Source organism: Eschscholzia californica, unplaced genomic scaffold (assembly GCF_041429995.1).
Source record: "Eschscholzia californica isolate CP2 unplaced genomic scaffold, dmEscCali1.0.p SCAF_4, whole genome shotgun sequence".
Classification (NCBI taxonomy): Eukaryota; Viridiplantae; Streptophyta; class Magnoliopsida; order Ranunculales; family Papaveraceae; genus Eschscholzia; species Eschscholzia californica.
In genome coordinates, this window is record NW_028238461.1 from 3,778,144 (window position 1) to 3,800,660 (window position 22,517).

General features: G+C 38.5%; 1 pseudogene across 1 annotated transcript; it reads right to left on the reverse strand.

Annotated features, from left to right (window-relative positions):
- Nucleotides 1–8,527: 8,527 nt before the first annotated feature.
- LOC147541682 (putative disease resistance protein RGA1) lies at nt 8,528–19,476 on the reverse strand (annotated as a pseudogene). Its single transcript, XR_015223087.1, has 4 exons — nt 18,704–19,476; nt 13,908–17,360; nt 13,723–13,795; nt 8,528–8,880 (listed from the first exon to the last, which is right to left on the reverse strand). The product of XR_015223087.1 is annotated as a putative disease resistance protein RGA1 (transcript).
- Nucleotides 19,477–22,517: the final 3,041 nt, after the last annotated feature.

Below are 22,517 nucleotides of genomic sequence, written 5' to 3' on the forward strand. Positions count from 1 at the left end.
CAAGGAACAAGCACAAGGGTTGTTTGTAACAAGGGGGAGGAGTAATGAAAGGGGAAAGGGAAAGGGCGGGAAATCTAGATCCAAATCTAGAGACTCTTTCAAGAAAACGTGCTTTAGTTGTGGTGAGCTTGGCCACTTTAAAGCGGCTTGTCCAAAGAGAAAGTTGAAGCAAAAGAACGAAGGCTACAAGGGGAAACAAGAGATGCAAGAGGCGGGATATGTGTCACAAGACCCTGACGAATGTTTCTCGGTGACAGAGGTGTCTGAGAAGATCTCCGATACGTGGATGCTTGATTCAGGGGCGTCACACCATATGTGTCCAAATAGGGAGTGGTTTACTACCTATAGGAGTATAGATGGTGGTACAGTTATACTGGGTGATGATAGTATATGTAAAATTGTGGGACTCGAAACAATACGTATCAAGATGCACGATGGAGTGGTGAGAACATTGACGGACGTAAGACACATACCCGATTTGCGGAAAAATCTAATTTCCCTCGGTGTGTTGGAGCGGAACGGCTGTAAGATAATAATAGAGAATGGCTCCATAAAAGTCGTTAAGGGTTCTTTGGTGGTGATGAGAGGTACTCGTTACGGAAATTTATACAAACTTTTGGGGACAACAATTACGGGAGATGTAACAGTAGGAATCAGTGGAAGGGATCCAACGGCTTGTACGAGGCTTTGGCATATGCGCCTTGGGCATATGTCGGAAAATGGTTTATCTTTGATGTGCGGGAAAGGCTTGTTGAAGGACATGAAGAAGCCTTGCATGGAGTTTTGTGAGCATTGTGTGTTCGGGAAGGCACACAGGGTGACGTTCTCTACAAGCAAGCACAGGAGCAAAGAGGTATTAGACTACGTACATACCGATGTCTGGGGACCGGCAAAGTTACCTTCCAAGGGTGGTTCCAGGTATTTTGTTACATTCGTTGATGATCATTCGAGATTTGTCTGGCTTTATTTTCTGAAGCATAAGAATGAGGTATTCAACACATTCCTGGTGTGGAAAGCAATGGTTGAGAACAAAACTGGTCGAAAGCTGAAGACGTTAAGATCGGATAATGGGACCGAGTACACGGATGGGGCATTCAAGGAGTTTTGTAATCAGGAAAGCATTGTGAGGCACTGGACGGTAGTAAACACACCTCAACAGAATGGAGTCGCAGAGAGATTGAACCGTACACTACTTGAGAAGGCTAGATGTATGCGCTCCAATTCAGGATTAGGCATAGAATGGTGGGCAGAATCTGTTGCTACAGCTTGTTATATTGTGAACAGGTCTCCACATTCTTCTTTAGATGGTGGCATACCTTACGAGGTGTGGTCAGGTGAACATGCAGATTACGAGAGACTTAAGGTTTTCGGTTGTACGGCCTATTACCATGTTAAAGGTAACAAACTTGACAATAGAGCAAAGAAGACAATTTTCTTAGGATATGCTACAGGAGTCAAAGGTTATCGGCTATGGTGTACGGAAGACAAGAAGTTTGTAATCAGCAGAGATGTGGTGTTTGATGAGTCATCTATTGTAGCTATGGCGAAAGCTACGGTGCCTAGTCGTGGTGATGTTGGGTCTACTAAAGCTCAAGTAGTGGAAGTAGAAGCCGAAGACCAACGGGTTTCTAGGAATCATGATCAGGTGGAGCATCAGGATAGTACTCAGGATGAGGAAATTGATGAACCTGATCATGATGAGGTTCAAGGGGAAGGTACACAAGTTTTACAACAACAACAGCAGGATGTTTCGGTACACACTAGGCCGAAACGATTATATAAGCCGGTACAGAGGTTAGGGTCAGACAAACCTCTTAGGTATTACGGGAAGGCAAATGTGGTTGAATATGCACTCTCGGTGGAAGACGACGAGCCGTTCACCTTCAAACAAGCTATTACCGCGGAGGAAAGAGAGAGTTGGTTGGTTGCTATGCAAGAAGAGATGAAGTCTCTTCACAAGAACCAGACATGGGAGGTTGTCCCATTGCCCGAAGGTAAGTCTGTTATTGGTTGTAAATGGGTGTACAAGAAGAAAGATGATTCTTCCGAGATCAAGGGTACAAGGTATAAGGCAAGACTAGTGGCCAAAGGTTATGCACAGAAAGAAGGGGTCGACTACAATGAGATTTTCTCACCAGTCGTGAAACATACTTCTATTCGGGTGCTATTGAGTATTGTTGCTCATAGTGATCTTGAGCTGGAACAACTCGATGTTAAAACCGCCTTCTTGCACGGTGATTTGGAAGAAGAAATTTATATGGCTCAACCAGAGGGATACAAGGTTGAGGGCAAAGAAAATCAAGTATGTCGTTTGAGGAAGTCTCTTTACGGATTGAAACAATCCCCTCGCCAATGGTACAAACGATTTGATTTTTTCATGCTAAAGCATGGTTTTCGCAGAAGTGACTATGATTGTTGTGTATACATCAAAAAGCTTCGCGAAGGTGACTTTATTTATCTCCTTTGAGATGAAAGACATGGGCGCTGCAAAGAAGATATTGGGAATGGAGATTAAGAGAGAGCGGTCAAGTAAGAAACTGTACTTGAATCAGAAAGGTTACATTGAACGAGTAGTTTCTCGATTTGGGATGCAGAATGCGAAGGCGGTATCAATACCTTTGGCACCACACTTCAGGCTCTCGGGAAAACAATCTCCCACTACTACGGTGGAGAAGGATCATATGGATCGTGTACCGTATGCTAGTGCAGTTGGCAGTTTGATGTACGCTATGGTGTGTACTCGTCCGGATATTTCACAAGCGGTCAGTGTGGTTAGTAGGTTTATGGCAAACCCAGGGAAGACACATTGGGAAGCTGTGAAGTGGGTCTTGAGGTACTTGAAGGGTACTGCTGATACGGGTTTGTGCTTTGGTGGAGACACATGTCAGGTAAGCGGTTATGTTGACTCAGATTATGCTGGCGATCTAGATAGAAGACGATCTACTACTGGTTATGTATTTAAGGTACATGGTGCTCCAGTTAGTTGGCGATCGATGTTACAATCTACAGTTGCGTTATCTACTACGGAGGCCGAGTATATGACTATGGCCGAGGGTGTGAAGGAAGCATTGTGGTTGTGGGGTCTTCTGGATGATCTAGGGATTAAGCAGGAGTGTGTAGATGTATGGTGTGATAGTCAAAGTGCGATCCACTTGGCGAAGAATCAGGTTCATCATGCTCGCACTAAGCATATCGATGTCAGGTATCACTTTGTATGAGATGTCATAGAGGAAGGTGATGTTTCTCTCATGAAGGTACACACAGATGAGAATCCCGCAGACATGTTGACTAAAGTGGTGACGTGTAGCAAGTTTCAGCATTGCCTGGAATTGCTACAAATCGGCTCGTGTTAAGTTGCCTAAAAGGGCGTAATGGCGACAAGGTAAACTTTATGTGAAGGGTTGGTAGAACTACGGTAGGCTTGATCCTGTAAAAGGGTTCGTAGGCAACCATGGTCATATGGTGCAGTCGGATGAAGCTACAAGAAGCAGATATATCTTACAAGGAGTATCCTGGTGTTCGTCCAAAATTTGAAGAGTATCAAATTGTGGCGACTTCTAGTTCTAACAGGGCAAGCCTAGTAATTTTACATGAGGTGATAGGCCATGAAATAAGGGTGTAGGCAATTTGTTAATAATTTGTACAGCAGTCAAGACGTATTCACCTCAAAATTGGAGAGGAGATTTGCTCGAATGCGTAGAAAATGAGCAACTTCTAAAATGTGGAGGTGCTTCCTTTCCACCACTCCATTTTGTTGGGGGTGTAAGGTGATGGGTCATGAAAATGCCCCATCTGAGTCGTTTAATTTAGCCAAGTTAGTCGGTTTCGAGTCTTTATTATAATAAAATGGTTGGTTTTCTTGATTAGGTGTCTTTTGCGGAGTTAGATGTGAAAAACGGTTAAAAACGAGGAAAAGATGCATGAAGGGTATTTTGGTCATTTGGAGTCAAGGACAATCTGGTAATTTGGCTAAGGTCAGTGCGTGGTTGAAAAGTAGAGGTCGAGACGAGTCTGTAGGAGAAAACGGAGTCAAATCGGAGTCCGGACGAAGGAATAAATCAAAGTCAAAGTTGAGTCAAAGGATGTTGACCAGGTGGGATACAATCGGTGCAAATTCGGGCATGCGGGATTCTGCGGGACACGTGTCTCGGTATGGAGGTTGGAGCATACGATATTTGTATTCACGCTAAGCAGCGAAATGGCCCTTATAAGCCTGATTCAGTGTGACGCGCTGTAACTTGCTTCGGTAGTCCCACTTCAACGTTTTAATCTTGACCGTTCTTCTCCGCGTGTCCCAGATCGACGGTTGCTGAGCGTCCTTCTCAATCTAATGCTTCTGTGTAGCCCGTTGCAACTTAACTCCGTGCACCCAGATCCCACGTTTTAATCTTATCCGCCCACTTCCGCGTTTTTGAAATCGTGCGGCTGCTGACCGTCCCGTCCTTTATCCCATTCCCGTGTCACCCGAAGCGGTTTATTAAGGTAAGCCCGAGCACGTGTCTAGCATCCAACCGTCAAGATTCCGCGTGTTCCTTCATCTGACGCTCCCTGCTTGATGCCGCACCTAATTTCATTACCCGAGAAACACCTTAGCATCCGGATTTCAGCAAACAAACCCTAGCCGCCGGGTCACTTGATCCATTTTAGGGTTTTGCACAACTTAACCCCTATAATTCCAAAAGTGACCCTCTCTTTTTCAGTTTTTACCTATTTAACCCAACCAAAATCCCTAAACCTATATAATAACTCTTGATCCTCCATTAAAGCTAGACTTGCAAACCCTCTCAATATCCTTCTTCTCTATTCCCTTACCTTCTCTTCTCTACTTTTCTTCCTCTAACCTATTATCTATTTTCCCAACCTAATCCATCTTTTCCATTCTTTTTCTATCTTTCTCTACTACTACTACTACTACTACTACTACTACTACTACTGTAGGGATTTACACCCTTCTACTAGTGTTTATAGCGGAAATATGACATCTAATGTCTACACTAGTATTCCCAGGATCACATGCAAAACTAGTAATTAATCTAATGGAGATAGTAGATTACCTTAATCGCTTTTCCCTCGAACTAGTTGAATTGATTGAAGAAGACCAAGAGCTTCAAGTGTAGCTCCTCTACTTGGGACACGAGCAATCAATTTGATCTCCCACCTTGTTGTATAGCTAGCACACCAATGGTGGTTGGAAAAGAAGAACACCTTCTTCTTTGACTAGATTGATAGTAATGGGAATTAGCTCACTTTCTCCTCTCTACTTGATGTGGTAGAGTAAGAAAGCTTAGAGACAAATTCCACACCTTATTCTCTGCCCTAAGAGTGTTTATATAGAACCCTAATAAGAATCCACCTCCTTTTAGGTTTCCTAAAACACCCTTTAGAATAAGATTTAGGGAAATAGTCGAAAATAGCAACTATTGGTATTTTCTCAATTCCCTAAGGAGGAGGTGTCCAAACACCACAAAAATTGGCAGATATAATGTTTATTATATCAGCAACTAACCCTCCAAAATTCAGCCCAATCCGAGTCCTAGAAGTACCCGAACCGGTCTAGGCCCAAAAACCCTGTTTTTGGCCCTTTTGTACTATCTTTGCCTAATTCCTTTTAGGCCTATGAGATATGTTTATGGGACACTCCCATGATTATATCTCACTCCCACTAGTCATATCCTAGATCAATTTGTCACTCTTATGTGTAACCCGTTGTAGGATCCGATCGAAGTTAGCCGCGAATTACTTCGTAATTCGACGATCGTAGTTGGTCTCTAGCTACAACTCTACGATCCCTAAATCAATCGGACTTGATGATCTTCCACATCAATTGTCCTATCCGACAAATTGTTCGCATTGTCACCTTGGTCGAAGGACATCTCCTTCAACTCCTTCAACTACTACTTCTTCTTTACCACTATTATCCTTCCACTAATAGTCTTCTCCTTCTTTCTTCCATGTTCTTCTATCATCTTTACCCTCTTCATCTCTTCTTTCCAACTTCTTTATAGATCTAATTTCTTCCTTCTCTTTCTTTTTCTTATTTGGGTTGCAATAAAATAGCTATTACTTGGATTTCTTGGAGTACAATTCTTGAACACAAATGGAGCAAATCTTGGATAAAATGAAGATACATGGGAATATGGATTTTGAACATTCTTGGTGATCTCTTTCCATTAATTTCTTAGTATTTTCATTAATTTTACAATGTCAATGAATGTTACTCTAAATTCCATGTATAGTAACTTAGCAATCTAAGGTTGTGAATGAAACCCATTTTGGATCTTTATAATACTTGTTCTTGATTAATTAAATCCTTTGATGTGCTTTAATGTCTATTGATTGTTTATCTATATGGATTGGATCTTCTTTCCATTACTCATGCCTCATAATTAGATATTTCATACTTTCGTTAAGTTGTTAGATGGAGTATGCTTTTTAGATGATGAATAATAGTTTAGCAATCCGAATCTCTATAAGGTAGACAATTAGAATTAGTAATTATAAAATTGTTTTAACTAGAACATCATCCGGAATCCAAATAGTTCATTATATTGGATCCCGAGTAAATACAAAAGAGATTTAAGTAATTAAGTGTTTGTTTTATAAAGTGAAATTGTGCGGTGGATTTCATAATCTTAGATATCTTCTCACCTCTTTCTTATAGATAGTTTAGTTAGTTTTATTCGTTTTCTTATTTTTTGCAAATCAATTATCAAATTTATGAAGTGGGGTGTGTGTGTGCTTTAGTCTAAGTTAGTTATTGACATTTTGATTATTGGGCTAAATTCGCCGTCAATATCTGCCTACTTATCCCATGGGACGATACTCGATCTTATTTTCAATACTATAACTTGACCCCGTATACTTGCGGGAATAGACCTATTTTGGGCCTATCATAAGGGCAGGGTTGTTGATGTATAATCCCGTTTTCTTTGAACCAATTCTGAATATCGTGATCATGAATTCGGTTCTGTTGCCGGAACGGAATGTTTGAAGTTGTGGAAAAAGAATGTCCCCTTTTCCAGAGCGAACGTTGGAAAGTTTCGTACTAAATTGGGTTTTAATGTAATGGTAAAAATTTGGAAAGTGATGGCTTGGTGTCCGATTTTGAACTAAGTAAGAAGACCCATCACCCATGTACATATGAGAAGTCATTGACAAAAGTGAGAAAATAACGACATCCAGAGGAAGAAGGGGAGAAGAATGGACTCCATAAGTCGGCATGAAGCAGTTCAAAGGTTTAGAGGAGGAAGAAGCACTAATAGGAGATTTTAATCTAGTATGATTAGATAACAGACAAATGCCACACGGATTTTATTAATAGAATTAAATGACATACAAGGAAATTTAGTTGCTAAAAATTTTAAAAGGGAAATACTGGAACGACCTCAAGGATAATACCATAAATCAAAAACGGAATTACAACCGAAAGTAATGAAAACCATAACTTGGGTGTTTGGTGTATGTCAAACTTTTGGATACAAAAATGGGCAATTTAGCGATACCCCTCACCACTGATGTCCAATAGTGATACGTCGATGCCCATTTTTTAATTGGATATTAGAGAAACTCTCATTTTTTTACACTTGAAAGTACGAAAGTAATCCTAAACTTATTATATTTTCTTTTTTTTTCTCTCATCTTACTACGACCAACATAACACTCTAATTTCGGTCTTCCTATAAATTTCTCTAACTAATTTGTAAGTTCACAGCTGACATAACACTAATCCAGACGTACTCTAGACATACATCCTATGTGGCTTGTTGTGATTCGTGTTTTTAATGATTATAATTCACTAGACAACGAATCATGGCAAGCCACATAGGATGTATGTCTGGATTTTCTTGTTCTCTATCATTACTCGTTGCACAAGTTGGTCCTTCAAATTATGTTTTGGTGACGGTTATCTTTATGACACAGCAAATTATCTTTGGGTTAGTATTTTTTGTTGTAATTAAAGTTGAAAAAACGTTTGACGGGTTACTAAAAAAGAATCTCAAAGGGAACAGTTTTAGGTTGTTGTTCGATATTAACAAGATAAATATGCCGGCATGTCTAAGAGTTCAAATGTCTAGTGCGAAATTTTAATCACAACTCTCTAAATTTTGCCGTGTTTACTATTTTAAATTCTTTCGTGGCTCAGTCATTGTTGCAGCAATGATTTTATTTTTGTGAGGTTTCTCCCATCATCAATTACTTTAACTTGAGAATAATGTATTTTTGTAGGGGAATTTAGCGATACTCCATCACCACTAATGTCAATTAGCGATACCCTTTTTTAATTTGATATTAGTGAAACACCCTTTTTTGTACTTAAAAGTACGAAAATACCATTTTTTTTTTATTGTTTTTCCATTTTTTTCGATCTCAAACCTCTTTGATGTTATTCTTTGCCGATGAATATTCATTTCTCATACCTATTTTTTTCTCTTATCCATCTTTTTCTACTCTACCAACAACATTTATCAAAGAATTTAAAATTAATAAATCATAAAGAATGCAAATGCAAATTGAAATTGAACGAAAATTAAAAAGTTAAAAGAGAACTTATTAATTTAACTTACAAATTAGACAGAAAAATGTACGAAAGACCAAACTAAAAAGTTAGAAGAGAAATCATTTTGTGGAACCAATTCTTACAAAAAAAAATAAGAAAGTAAGGTTCGAATGGCTTCACAATGCAACAAATGACATCCCAACTAGGTTGGCACCTCATAGTGCACCCATCATCTGCCCCCACTACCCACTACTATTAATTACACAAACACACAACTGTGAACCATAAAGCTTATGAACTAACATTCCAACTGCTTGGAATAAATCTAAACCATGAGAAATTGTAGAAATCTTACGAAAGGAAAACTCGCCATCCATTTGCAACTATGAAAACACACATTTATATACACTTGTAATTGTCTATGTTCTCAATGTCCATTATTGTAATTCATGTACATGATACTTCTATAAATACAAGTGACAAGCCCTAATGAGGGTATCTTGCCTTTAACAATTTCATGGTATCAGAGCTAGCCAACAAATTCCAAAAAAGTTTTCCCTCCCTCCCACCCTAGTTTTCAGCGTCTTCTTCTTCTCTTTTTCATCTTTTTCATCTTCTTCTTCAATGGCAGATCAAATCCCTTCTTCACCAATCTCTCAACCTATTTCATCTCCTAATCCTCAACCTTCTTCTTCTTCTCTTACTCCCTCTGTTTCTACTCTTCCTTCTCTAACCAATATCTCCAATCTCATCTCTATTAGATTGGATGCTTCGAACTATCTTCTTTGGCGCAGCCAACTTCTTCCTATTCTTCATTCCCAGGATCTCTACAAGTTTGTCAATGGCAGTTTTCCTCCTCCAAATGAATTTCTCCCTGCTTCAGCTGAAGGCTCCTCTGAGTTAACTCCTAATCCAGACTTTGTTTACTGGTATAGAGTAGACCAGATGCTACTCTCATGGATCAATGCAACTCTCACTGAACCCATTCTTCTTCAGGTATTGGGTCTAACCTCCTCTCGAGCTGTTTGGGAATCTCTTGAGCATACCTTTTCTTCTCTCAACTCAGCTCGTCTTATGAACCTCAAGCTTCAGCTACAAACAACCAAGAAGGGATCACTCTCTGTTTCCGAGTATCTCCTTCGTCTCAAAACTCTTTCTGATTCCCTAGCTGCCATTGGTCATCCAGTGGCTGATGATGAACTGGTTTTAATCACTCTCTCTGGACTTGGTCCTTCTTATGAAGGTTTTGTTACCTCAATGACCACCAGACTCACACCACCAACCTCCTCTGAATTACATTCACACCTCTTAACTCATGAATGTCGTCTTCAGCTTCTTCAACCTCCAACTCCTCAACCTTCTGCACTTTTTACTCAAATGTCCTCTCCCCCTTCTCGTTTTTCAAACAACTCTTCTAGAGGAGGTCGGGGATCCTATTCTCAAAGAAACAGAGGAGGTCACAGAGGTGGTCGTGGTTCTTATTCAAACAGAGGGGGCTCTTCTCGTTCCTATTCAAACTCTCTCTCTGTTCTTGGTCCTCATCCTGATCGTTCGGTTCTCATATGTCAATACTGTGGTCGTCCAGGACATACTGCTAGACAATGCTACTCTCTCCAACGACAACAAGAACTTTCTCACTCCTTTGCTGCTTTGGGAATCGATTCTCTCTCTTCAGACCCAAATTGGTATGTAGACTCTGGTGCTACATCTCACATTGCCTCTGATAATGTTTCTATTGCTTCAAGAAATGATACTCAAGCTCCTGATCAAGTGATGGTGGGCAATGGTCATACTGCATCAGTCTCTGGCGTGGGTAATATTCCTCTCTCTTCTTCTATTACTCTCAAAAATGTCCTAATTGTGCCCTCCTTCAAAAAGAACTTAATCTCTGTTTCTAAACTTCTTCATGATTTTGACTGTCTTGTCATCTTCCATCGAAATGGTTTTGTCATTCAGGATCTTCCCACAGGGAGGATACTTCTTCAAGGAACGATTAGAGATGGATTGTTTCGCCTCTCCCCAGTGTCAACTCCACCTCTCACTTTATTTGCTCAATCACTCTCTCCTGGTGTTCGAACATCTGCGGATACATGGCATACTCGTCTGGGTCATCCTCATTTGCAGATTTTAAATTTCTTAGTTAGAAATCAAATGTTACCATTAACATCTTCTTCAATGTCAAAAACTAAATGTGTTAGTTGTATTAATGGAAAACATCATCAATTCCCTTTTGGTACTGTTACTCATCTTTCTTCCTTTCCAAATGAGTTAATACATGCTGACTTGTGGGGACCTTCTCCTGTTTCCTCTATCTCAAATTTTCGTTATGTTCTTCTTCTTGTGGATGACTATTCAAGATTTACATGGTTGTATTTTCTCAAAAACAAATCCGAAGTTGAATTTCACTTTAAGAACTTCAAAGCTATGGTAGAAAAGCAGTTTTCTAAACCTATTAAAATTTTTCAAACAGATGGTGGAGGAGAATTCATTAGCAATTCCTTTTCTTCCTTTCTTCAAACTCATGGCATTATTCATAGGAAATCTTGTCCTCATACACCCCAACAAAATGGGGTGGCTGAGAGAAAGATTCGTCATCTGGTAGAAACCTCTCTCTGCTTGATTAACCAAGCCTCTGTTCCTCCTTCTCTTTGGCCTGATACATTCTCGACTGCAATTTACACCATTAACAGACTTCCTTCTCGTACTCTCAATAACATATCCCCATATCAAAAACTAACAGGGAAACAACCTAATTACTCGTTTCTTCGTGTATTCGGTTGTCGTTGCTACCCTCTTCTCACTCCCTATCGATCTTCTAAGCTTGAATAAAAAACGAAGCCTTGCATCTTCATTGGTTACAGTCCAGACCATAAAGGCTATCGTTGCTTAGATGCATCTTCTAATAGGGTTTATATTTCTCGAAATGTGATTTTTGATGAGTCAATTTTTCCATTTCCCCTTCAAAATCAAAAATCCCCAATTTGTTCATCTTCTTCCTCTCCTGTAACCCTAAATTGGACTGTTAATTCAAATTCCAATACTCCAACGGTCTCAAATCGAGCTGTACCCCTTAACTCTGTCCACCGTGTCCTTCCCACGTCAGATGGGTCCAACCCATCGTCCATCTCATCACCTCAACATCAATTAATTCCTTCTTCTAATCGTAGCCGTTCATCTCCCACGCAACCTATCAACCATACATCTGTTCGTGTGGTCCAACAATTATCAAATCCTGATCGTTCGTCTGCTCCATCTCCTATATCTCTTCCACCTGTCTCTGTGGTCCAACGACTGTCGTCTTCTGCCTCCCACTCCTCTGATTCACCTTCGTCTCAAAACCCTAATTCAGAGGACCACAGCTCTGCACCTCTCTCTCTCTCCACTGCAAATCCTTTACCACCACCTTCATCAACCACCGACATCACTGTTACTTCCTCCAAGCATCACATGATAACTCGCAGTCGTGATGGTACGAGAAAGGCAAAAGTCCTTTTTACAGAGAGTTTGTCTAAATTTCCTCTTTTAGAAAAGTCATCATTGCTTGAGGAACCCTCAACGTTCACTCAGGCGTCCAAACATGAACATTGGCGTGCAGCAATGACAGAAGAAATTAATGCATTACACAAAAACAGAACATGGAAATTGGTTCCAAGGCAATCGAATATGAATTTGGTTGACTGCAAGTGGGTTTTTCGAGTCAAACAAAATTCAGATGGATCAATAGCTCGTCATAAGGCTCGGCTTGTTGCTCGTGGGTTTACTCAACAACAAGGAATTGATTACACCGAAACATTCAGTCCTGTTGTTCGTCCGGCCACAATACGAACAATCCTTTCCTTTGCTGTTACTGGAAATTGGGAAATTCGTCAATTGGATGTTAAGAGTGCTTTCTTGAATGGTGATCTTCAAGAAACAGTGTTTATGTCTCAGCCCAAAGGATTTGAAGATCAAAATCATCCTGATTATGTGTGTCAACTTCAAAAGGCGATTTATGGTCTTAAGCAAGCCCCAAGGGCTTGGCATCATCGGTTCAGTTCGTTTTTGTTTGAGTTAGGGTTCAATCAATCGATCTCCGATCCCTCAATGTTCATCATTCGATCCTCTTCAGGTATTACCATATTATTACTCTATGTGGATGACATTATTGTCACTGGTTCTTCATCTGAAAATTTACAATCTCTAATTTCAAAATTAAAATCTCAATTTGATATTACTGATTTGGGATCATTAAGTTACTTTTTGGGTATGGAGGCCATTAGAGATTCCTCCTCTCTTCTTCTTACTCAGCAAAAATATATAACTGATTTGATAACCAAATTTGGATTATTACATTCAAAGCCTGTGTCTACTCCCTCTATCACTGGTAAGAAGTTATCTAAGCTTGATGGTGAACAATCTGTCAAATCCACAAGAGTATCGAAGTCTCGTCGGAGCTTTACAATACCTAACACTAACTCGGCCGGAAATTGCATACTCAGTAAATCAGGTGTCAAAATTTATGCATGAACCCACCACCATTCATTGGAAAGCAGCAAAACGAATCCTTCGATTTCTCAAAGGATCTATTACAACAGGAATCATACTTCGATCGTCTTCATCTCTGCCATTGTTAGGTTTCTCCGATGCGGATTGGGCCGGGTCACCCGATGACAGAAGATCCGTAACCGGCTCATGTATATTCCTAGGCCCAAACTTAATAATGTGGACTTCAAAGACTCAGCCGACCGTGGCTCGGTCATCGACCGAGGCTGAGTATCGAGCCGTGGCTCATACGGCGGCTGACATCATTTGGTTAAAGAATTTGTTGGGTGAATTGGGTTATGTGTCTTCTACTTCACCAATTATTTATTGTGACAATTTGAGCACCACATACTTGGCGGTAAATCCAATCTTACACTCGAAGACTCGTCATTCGGCTATTGATTTTCACTTTGTACGTGAACAAGTAAACGATGGTAAATTACGTGTGCAATACCTACCAAGTGAGTCTCAACTAGCGGACATTTTTACAAAGGGTCTTTCAACGACAAAATTTCAAGAATTGTGTTTCAAGCTCTCACTTGGGACCCGACGTTCGGCTTGAGGGGGGGTGAAAACACACATTTATATACACTTGTAATTGTCTATGTTCTCAATGTCCATTATTGTAATTCATGTACATGATACTTCTATAAATACAAGTGACAAGCCCTAATGAGGGTATCTTGCCTTTAACAATTTCAAACTAATCATATGCTTCCTTGAGATAGAACTGCGTATGGACGAGGCAGATGATAATGAGTTACGTTGTTGTACTTCCTGTTCAACAATAAATCGATCCGTTTGGACTAAAACTAATGAGTAATGATTAATTCCTGCAAAGGTAAGAAAGAATAAAGAGACACTATTTATAGTTTTCAAATATGTATACCTGCAGAAGCCAATTGAGCCTTGAAACCCGGCTTGCAAAGGGAATGATTTTCACACGTACAGTTAATTCTTCCTTGATCCCATTGACCGGACAACTCTTACTGGATCCTTTCGTCGTTAACGAAGATGTTGGGAATATGAGAAATGATGTTCCAGTCATCTCCGTCGTTTACGCAGCGTGGTCCAATGATATCACAATATTCGATAATCAATGCTTGAAGCCTATCGAGATCTTGTATCTCTTCTGGGATGCATTGCAAAGAATTGCAGTGGTGGAGTGTTAAATACTGGAGCTCTTTCAGTTCTGGTAAACCGTGCAGAAACGTCGCTTCTTTAGGTGGATACAAGATAGACAAAGACTTGAGGTTGGGGAAGAATGACAGTGACCTTGAGAAAATACCATTGTCTTCAAATAATTCTAGCTCTTCAATAAGAGGATGGGTAATAATGGAACTGGAAGGTGAATTAGGACCCCATGCTAATCTAGGACAGTTTGAAAATTTGAGTTTTCTTAGTGTTTGAGGGATGTGGCTCGGCAATATCCTTAACTTTGGACATTTGTATAGTTTGATGGTAGAAATGCAAGGCATTAACTGTTTTTGTTCCTCTGTTCTCAGTTCCCATTCTTCCAAGTTATCCATTCCAACGAATACAAGCTTCTTTAAGTTGGGAAATATGGTTCCACCCGAAATGTTGTTAACTCCGTAAAACTCAGGACCAATGTGCCTCACCTCATCAAATTCTATAATTTTAAGCTTTTCAACACATTGCAGTTTCCCCAGGAATGACAATGTCATCAACTTTGGACACTCAAGCCTTACCGTTCGAAGACATGGCATAATTGTTTTAGCCTGGTCTTCTACTTCCGGCAGGTCCCACTCCTTCAACTTGTGCATACTACTGAAATTAAGATTTGTTAGTCTTGGAAATGCTACAGTAACGCACCGAGTACCTCGAGTATTACCATAAAACTCCCATCCAATACGTTCAACCTCACGTGCTATTGTTATTTCAAGACTTTCGAGGGATGGTAGTCTTCCAAAAGAAGGCAACACCTTCAATTTTGCAATGTTGTAGAGCGACAAATAACTAAGACAAGGCATAATAACAATTTCTCTTCCATCATGTTCTAATCCAATATCCCAATTCTCTAAATTGTGCATATCGCTGAAGTGGAGATTTTTTAATTTAGGAAATGCAATGGTTTTGTCATCAACACAACTGTCGAAACCATAAAACTCTAAACCGATGTGCTTCACCTGGTACATGCTGAATACCTTTAGATCTTCCAATGCTGGTAGTCTCCCGAAACTTGGTAATGCCTTCAAGTTTTTGCAACTGATGCGTATTTGACGAAGACAAGGCATAATTACTTTTCGACTATCAAAAGCACCCAAATCCCACTCTTCCAAGCTGTCCATATCTTCCATGAAGATTTCTTCCAATTTTGGGAAGGCTACTCTACTACCGCGGCTACCACCAAAACCAAGAAATTCTACACCAATTTTTTTCAACTTATGCAATCTGTATATTCTGAGTACAGCGAGTGAGCGCAGTTGTCCTAGTTCAGGTAGCTCTACACAATTCATGCAATCATATAGTTCTAAACCACTCAAATGATACAAGGCCAATTTATCCATTGTCCAACTTGGGAACTTGCGACCTGGGTAGTTCATTACGTATAGTTCCTTTAAGTTTGGAGAAGGAAGGAGGCCTTGAAGCACACCTTCCATACTCTCTTCTGTAATTTCTCCCTCATTGGGCTCAAAATCTAAACCAAGAGCGTGGAGATGTTGTTTTTTCAACAACTCCGCCCCTAGAGCCTCATCCACTAGTACTCTTCCCAATCCACCTACCCTTAGGTACCCTCGCAAAAGGTTGAGTTTTTTTAGTTCAGTGATTCGACACCCTTCGCTGTCACTCCGGCCAACGATAAATTTGTTTAGAGTTCGAAGATTGGTTAGTCCTCCAATTCCCTTGGGTAAGTAGTTTAGCTCACTAGTTTTCTTGATCTCAAGGTATCTTAGGTTTATCAATTGATTCATGCCTTTGGGAAGCTGATATAGGTTATGACATTTCTTTAGATTCAAGGTCTGTAAATTATATAGATTACAGATTGAATCAGGCAATTCTTTCAATTGATGATTTTTGGACAAGTTCAGATATCTTAGGTGTATTAGTTTCTCTATCTCACATGGTAAGCTCTCTAGGCCAATATTTTTCATATACAACACCCTAAGGCACCTTAGGTGATGGAATAAATCAGAAGGAACTACTCTTAAGTTTGATTCCCAACCAGCCATTACGAACTGAAGAGTTCGTATACTTTTAGCTCTGTAAATTGAGGAGTGAAATGAACTTGAGTTAACTTCATCTTCACATATTAATGTTAGATGACGAATCTTTCTTGTACTAGTATGTTGGAGTGATAATTGGTGGCAGTTTTTATTTAATTTGTGTTCGTTTTCTGTTAGAAATGAAGCAAAATCATGCACTAGATCGTGCATCTTGCACGAAACTACGTTTCCCTCATTATCTTTAACAAAATCTTGAAAAAACGACCGTACACTTAAACTTTCGAAATACTTATCACCTATGCTCTCTAAGTCATTCATTTCATTTTCATTAGGGGTAATCAAACCATGTGCCATCCACAACTTAATAAGCTCATTTCTCTTTATCTTTGAATCTTTCGGGAAAATCACACAATAGGTAAAACATCGTTTGATTGGCGAGTCTAGATGGGAATAGCTAAGTAAGAGGGACGGGATTAGGAAGTACTTAGCATCATTTCCCTCTTGTTGTTCTAGTTTCCAAATCTCACTCTCTAGTACACTTCTCCATTCGTTCGGGGTTCTTTTTTCGCTCAAGAGACCTCCTAAGAACATCGCTGCAAGAGGCAAACCTTTTACACTTCTTTGCTATTTGCCTACCAATTTTTTTCAAAACTACAACTTCTTCAGTATTACTCCTTTCACCTAGAGCCATATGACATAATAAGGAAAAACAATCATCATCGGACAAAACACCCATTTTATGTATATAGGTCTTATTGTCCATCCTTGATGCAACTGTCTCAGTTCGAGTGGTGACCAAAACTCGACTTCCTTTTTTGCCACATTTGAGGCTTATCTTAAGAGAATCCCATTTTCTTTGATCATATTGAGGCCAGACGTCATCAAGCACAAGTAAGAAACGCTTCCCCCTAAGAGATTCACAAAGACATTGGTGGAAATCTTCCCATTCTGTGGTACTAGGCATTGTCCCTCCAAGCTTTCGGATGATCACCTCAGCAAGCTTTTCAAATTCAAAAGGATGAGACACACAAAACCATATTTTGGCCTTGTGAAATTGTGTCTCTACCTCCGGATCATTGAAAGCTAGTTGTGCGAGAGTGGTCTTGCCCAGAGCCGTGGGTAAAGGGGTGCCACCGGTGCGGTGGCACAGGGCCCACCTTTACCCAGGGGCCTTTTTTATTGTCCAATGGTCATACAATTAAACCCATCAAACAGACCTGAAACAAATCTCTTCACAAAAGAAAAAAAAGAAATTGTTGTTGTACATTGTGATTTGTATAGGTGGGAAAAGTAGGACCCGCGAGCATAGAAATGGAAGTATGACTTTAGTGCTCCCCTCTTTCCAAGCGATACTATTACTCTTTTCAAAAAGGAAATGGTAGTACTATAGGAGTATTGGTCAGACTTTGACTAGGGAATACAACCCTATTAACTAGGTTTTTTAAATTTTTTTGAGTTTCTCTCTCTAGTTGTCTCTCTCTCTCATCAGAATTAACTATTATAAATAGACGACATATACTAATTAGTTCAACAAAAAAAAAAAAAAAAGACAACATATACTAATTTCTATTTCAATCTGAGACTCATCCTCTTTTGCAGTTTCTTTTTAAGTTATTATTTTTTCTCTCTTCTATGTACAACCCACTCACAATCTATATCAAATTTAAATTTCTATAGTTCACTGTATAGAGAGACGTGACATTCGTCGAAAAAGAAATTTTGACGAGATTGATAATGGATCATCAGAACTAATTTCACATTCGGGTGAGGAATATTTCACAGTTCATTATTTTATTTTCTTAATATATCAAGCTATTGGTTCATTAGAGAGAAGATTTGACCAATATCAATAATATGAAAAGATCTTCGGATTTTTGTTGAGACAAGAAAAATTGAGTGGATATAGTGATGGTGAATTAAAAATATTTCGCGATCTTGCAAATAATTTGAGAAATGGGGAATATATTGATGGTAATGGATATGAATTATTTATAGAACTAAGACTCTTGCAAAATATTTTGCCTAGTGAAGTTAAGAAAGCTAGTTGCGTATTGAATTTCTTGAAGAAAACGAATTGTTTTCCAGCTACTAGTATTGCTTATAGGATTTTATTGACGATTCTGGTCACAGTTGCATCGGCATAAATGACTTTCTCAAAGTTAAAAAATTTGAAATCATACTTGAGATCAACTATGTCACAGGATAGACTAAATGGATTAGCTCTTCGCACGATCGAAAGTGAATTTTTAGATCAGATTGATTACAAAGATTTAATTGATGATTTTGCTTCAAAAAATTTCAAGTGAAAATTATTTCAGATTGTCACATAAAATACAAAGGTTGTAGTGTTTTTTTGTTTATTTTCTATTAGTTTTTGTTTTTAATTTCAATATATTTTAGGTTTGGACGGATTATCAATTTAATAACATTTTTACCTATTATTTGTTGAGATTTTCTTACTTTTATTTATCGTATAAGGGGCCTCTTTGAAATTTGGCACAGGGCCCTCAAAATCTCAGCCACGCCCCTGGTCTTGCCGAGTCCCCCCATTCCAGCTATAGAGATGAAAAATGGGTTGGTATTATTGTCGTTGAGGGGGACAGTTTCATTATGGCTTTCTTGTTGGGTCTCACTAGTCTTACCCAACAGCATATTCACTATGATATCTTTGTCTAAATCACGGCCAAACAGTTGGGTTTCAACTGAGGATATAACTTTTCGAGAAGGACCGTGACTATGGTCCTCATTAGAAATGGTACTATTTCCTCGGTCGAGCGAATACTGAGATCTCATAGAGTCAATATTATCTAGTGTGTTTCGAAGATCTTTGATCTTAGAACCAATATCATGACGCAAAGCTACTTGACGAAAGCAAGAGAAAAGTTGGCGTAGGAGAGAGAGTACCTTACTATTTGTCCTGCCATTACGAGTAAGTCCTCCTTGAATGAGGATAGATGTGCACCAGTCGTCTAAGACGTCTTCAATGTCGTAAGCTGCATGTTTGAGGTCATCTAACCAAAGCTTAACACTTTCTTCATTGATTTGCCTCTTTTCTGCATCTGTAGTAACAGCATGAATTCTCCTTAATATAGTGGTTAGCTTATGTACGTCGTCTTTAACTCCCACCACCAACCTTATTTCTTGTTCAACCTCTTGCTGGATGACGCAGCTCAATTTCTCAAGCACAGCAGTTATCAGTGCATCTGCCATTGTTAATTATAACCAACCGGGTATGTGATCTCAAGAACACAAAAGTAAAAAATGAAGTGATGGATGATCAGTGGAGTGTTATGCTCAAACTTCTTTCTCCACATTTATTTATACTCACAGAAACATCTTTTTTTTGTGTTATAAAATGATGAAGCTGTTGACTTCCCCAATAATGTTTCGGTTCATCATCAATAATTAAAGTTAACAATATTAATGGGCACATCATGTATCTTTAAATTAATCTTTGCCAGTTATACAAAACAAAAAAAAACAAACACCATTGACTTAGACTTTAGCTGATCAAGTCTTCCTTTCTCGTTAGCATTAATTGTACATTCTTAATCAAAACAAAGAATCTAGCGTTTTGTATAAACCAGCCGGCAAAGTTGTAAGAACAGGAGTTTTCACGTAACACATGTTAGAAGAATTGTTTTTTTCTACTTTGCATTTGATCAAATGAAGGGTTACCATGGACTGTAACTCCATTTAATACCAATGCCGAAGACCCTCATTGTTAAACTAGTTTGTTTTAATAGGAAAAAAAAAAAACACTACAATATCACTATGGTTATTTGGGCGACAATAATATGCTCAAATTGTAGTTATATCCAACATATTTGTCAACCAACATTGGCCACTTACATCTTTGTTAGGCATTAAATAATCTCAAACTTCCTTCTCCACATTTATTTATAGTATGAGATTTCGAGCATAAAACAATCTCAATATATAGAAAAAGATAATGTGAGAAACATTTTTTTTTTTTGTTATTATAAAATGATGAAGCTATTGACTTCATCACGTTTCCGTTCACCATCAAGATTTAAAAATAACGATAGTAATGGCACATGGTTCCTTACCCTCGATCCCTTCAAAATTTTAAATTAATTCAGTATTGTCGTTGCCTTCGAAAAAAAAACATTGACTTAGCCGATCTGAGTCTTCCTTTCCCATTAGCATTTGTACATACCTAGTCAAAAAAAAAACAATTAGCAGGCAAAGTTGTAACGGGAGTTCATCTGCACATGTTGAATTGTTTTTTCAACTTTGCATTTGTATACACAATCACATCGACTTAGAATTTAGCCGATGGAATCTTATTTTGTTAAGGATACTCATTAGTTGGTTAAACAATAGTTAGTTAATGGAAAAGTTAGTTAAAGAAAATGTTAGTTAGAGAAACTTTCTGTTAGTTAGTTAGTTATAACAACCTTCTCTCTACTATCTCTTTCTCTCTCTAAACTCTATTTATATGTAATCTCAGTTGTAATTCATTAATTCAGAGAAATAAGAGATTCTCAATTATTCATCTTCTTTCCTCTTTCTAACATGGTAACAGAGCCATTGCTATTCAAGCAAATTTTCAAGTTTTCTTCTTTCTTCATCTTCCTCAAGTAAGTTTTTCTTTGTTCTTCAGTTTTCTTTGTTCTTCAAGTAAGCAAATCTTCTTCTTTGTTCAATTTTTCACCTTCAATTTCTACTGTTCTTCAATCTTTCTTCTTCAATCTTAATTTTTCATCTCTACTGTTCTTTCAATTTCGTTAATGGCTAATTCTTCAAATTCTTCACCTCACTCATCATCATCTTCTTCTTCCTCCTTGCATCTCCCTTCACCTTCTACTGTTAATCAATATGTTTCCAACAAACTTTCTTCTACCAATTACATCTTTTGGAAATCTCAATTTCTTCCTCTATTACGTTCATATGATGTTCTTAGCATTGTTGATGGATCATTACCTTGTCCAACTAAATTCATTCATCTTCATCCTTCTGATCCACCTACTCTTAATCCTGATTATATAAATTGGCATAAGCAAGATCAAATGATTCTTAGTTGGCTTCTTGCTTCTCTTACAGAAGAAACACATAGTCAAGTCCTTGATTTAACAACTTCTCATGAAGTCTGGTCTGAACTTGAAAAATCATATTCATCTCATTCAAGAGCAAGAGTGTCCAATCTTAAAAATGATCTTCAAAACCTAAAGAAAGGTTCAGATTCCATTCAAACTTATTTTAATAAAGCAAAATCGATTGCTTTACAATTAAGACAAGCTTCCAAACCAATTGATGATGATGATCTTTGTGATATAATTCTTAGAGGTGTATCCTCTGATTATGGTTCTTTTCGAGCAGCATTCTCTCTTACCTCTCAATCTTTTTCTGTTAGTGAGTTACTTGGTCTTCTACTCATTGAAGAGAATCGATTACAGCATGAAATCTCTTTCAATCTTGCTAATTCTTCTATCAATTTGACTCAAGCTCCTTCCTTTCGAGGATTTCATAGAGGTCCTTCTTCTTATTCTCACTATAGAGGCAGAGGTCGTCATGATTTGCGCTCTCATGGCAGAACTGTATTCAGAGGTAGATCACCTAATTCTTCATCACCAGTTGTTTGTCAAATTTGTGGAAAGTCTGGTCACTTAGCCTATTACTGTTACAATAAGAATAATGCCAATTTTCAACCTAAATCTGGAGCTTCTTCTCAAGATCATCAATCCTATGTTACTGAGTTTGATGACTCCAATTCTTATCTCCAAGATTACTCCTACTATCCTATAGAAGGTTATCCATATGCTGAACCAGAATATCATTATCTTCCACAATCTTCTGATGTTCTTCAAGCATCTGATAATGAGACCTACTTTCCAGAAATTCATAACACTTATTCTTTTCCCAATTCTTCTATTCCTTCAACTTCTTCTACCTCAAATTCTACCACTTGGAATCCTGACTCAGGTGCCACACACCATGTTACTTCTGATTTGTCTAATCTCAATATTCAATCTGAATTCAAGGGCAAAGGACAAGTGAAGTGTAAGAGGCAGTTTCTAAAAATTGAAGAGGAGGTTTAAGAGGCAGCAATAGGCAGTTTCCAAATTGGGATGGTTTCCAATTTTTTGGCTCAATAGGCAGTTTCCAATTTTTTGGCTTATAATATATATAAATAGGGGTTGAGTGCTTTGTAATCAACACACCAACACAAGCAACAACAACTCTTCTTTAGAGAGCTAGAGAGAGAGCAAGAGTGAGAGAAATTTTTCATAGTTTTTTAGCGGTGTTAAATTTCTCGGTCGTCGAAGATTTAGTATAGAAGGTTAATTTCT